General features: G+C 50.5%; 1 long non-coding RNA gene across 1 annotated transcript in view; it reads left to right on the top strand.

Annotated features, from left to right (window-relative positions):
• LOC104989154 overlaps positions 1 to 1,844 on the top strand; it is a 3,173-nt gene that overhangs the window by 709 nt on the left and 620 nt on the right. Inside the window, exon 2 of the long non-coding RNA XR_825336.1 lies at positions 774 to 858. This is a non-coding gene — a long non-coding RNA (uncharacterized LOC104989154). The remainder of the gene's footprint in view (positions 1 to 773; positions 859 to 1,844) is intronic.

Below are 1,844 nucleotides of genomic sequence, written 5' to 3'. Positions count from 1 at the left end.
GAAGGTGGTCAGACGAGCCCTGAGGGCTGGTCAGGCTGTGACCTGCCCGGTGCCCTCAGCCAGGCCAGCCACAGCCAGCTGACATGGGAGACGAGGTGGCCATAGAGAAGACGTGGGGGGTGCTGAGCCTATGTGTGCGGGGTGCCAGGGGCAGGGACCACTGGGCAGAAAGGGAGCAGGCAGGCCTGGGGGTCACCTGCAGGCACCTGAGCCTTGGCACACAGGGCAGTGCATCTCCCCGGGCGGGTGGGCAGCGGAGACCTGAGCGGGGTGAGTCTGTTAGAGAAGGGACAGGATGCCCAGCTGTTGGTGGCACGTCATGGCCTGTGGACTGTTGTGTGGATCAGGTCATCCTGGAACACAGCGACTGCTGACTCCACCCAGCAGTGCACAGCCTGAGATGCTCATCCAGTCCCTCGCAGAGAATGTCTGTGGCCTTTGCTCCGGTAACAGGACAGCAGGGGCCAGGCCTTGCGGCGGCAGCACACGCATCTGCTTGTTCGGCTACTGCTGTGTGGGGTTTGTGTGGCAGCCTCAGAGCTGACACGGTCCTCCCCTCGTGTCCTGTTCATTGTCTGGCGTAGTGTGTGAATCACGGGAGTGTGTGGGAAGGAGTGAGTGGAGGGACATGTGTGAGCACCAGTATCTCGTAGCTGAAGAGGTGAGTCTTCATGATTAGAGAATAATTCCATTATTCTGTGGCTGACCACAAGCAAAGGCAAGAGAATCACCACAGTTCTTTATGTACTAAACATACTTCCTTGCTTTTACAGGCTAAGCTCCATGTACAGAGCTCTTCAGGACAGTCGTCACGATGTTGAATAATACTATCACCTGGGAAACTTGTGGACGCCTAGAGTAAGCGAAGCAGCAGAGGAGGCCAACCCTGCCTTCCAGGAGCTTTGATTTTAGTGGAAGACTTACCAATTAACATCCCCTTTGGGACCAGACTTTGTGGGGTCTTAACTCCAGCTTTATCATATATTTAACTTTCTCATTGTTAAGTTTGAGCAAGCTCCGGGAGTTGGTGATACACAGGGAGGCCTGGCGTGCTGCAGTCCATGGGGTCACAAAGAGTCCGACATGACTGAGCAGCTGAACTGAACTGAACTAACTTTCCTGTGCCTCGGTTTCCTCTTTCTGTAATATAGGGATAACAATGGTAACATACTTCACAGAGTTGTGAGGATTAAGTGAAAGTCGCTCAGTCGTGTTCCACTCTTTGCAACTTCATGGACTATACATGGAATTCTCCAGGCCAGAATACTAGAGAAGGTAGCCTTTCCCTTCTCCAGGGGATCTCCCCAACCCAGGGATTGAACTCAGGTCTCCTGCATTGCAGGCGGATTCTTTACCAGCTGAGCCACAAGGGAAGCCCAAGAATACTGGAGTGGGTAGCCTGTCCCTTCAGGGAAGGATCTTCCCGACCCAGGAATCAAACTGGGGTTTCCTGCATTGCAGGTGGATTCTTTACCAACTGAGCTCTCAGGGAAGCCTGAGGATTAAATGAGTGTTCAGATAGTGCTTGGCACATAGTAAACGCTTGGCTACCATTAGTATCCGATGTAATTACTAAAATCAGTTTAAATGAACACAAAACAACAGGATACATAGGACGTTAAATCTCAGTTTGAGTAGCGGCCAGGCGAAGCAGGCCGTTATACGTTGCTGATGAGATGGCAGCATGTTTGGCAATGTGTATTAGGTACCTTGAAAACTCTTCCAGGAATTGACTCTTAAGGAAAAAAGTAAAAAAAAAAAAAAAAAAAAAAAAATTCATGCACAAAAATCAGGTATCAGTTTTCTGTTGTTGCTTTAAAAAGTTCCCACAAACTTAGTGGCTT

Source organism: Bison bison, unplaced genomic scaffold (assembly GCF_000754665.1).
Source record: "Bison bison bison isolate TAMUID 2011002044 unplaced genomic scaffold, Bison_UMD1.0 scf7180017864146, whole genome shotgun sequence".
Taxonomy (NCBI): domain Eukaryota; kingdom Metazoa; phylum Chordata; class Mammalia; order Artiodactyla; family Bovidae; genus Bison; species Bison bison.
This window is presented reverse-complemented; position numbering and strand designations above follow the sequence as displayed.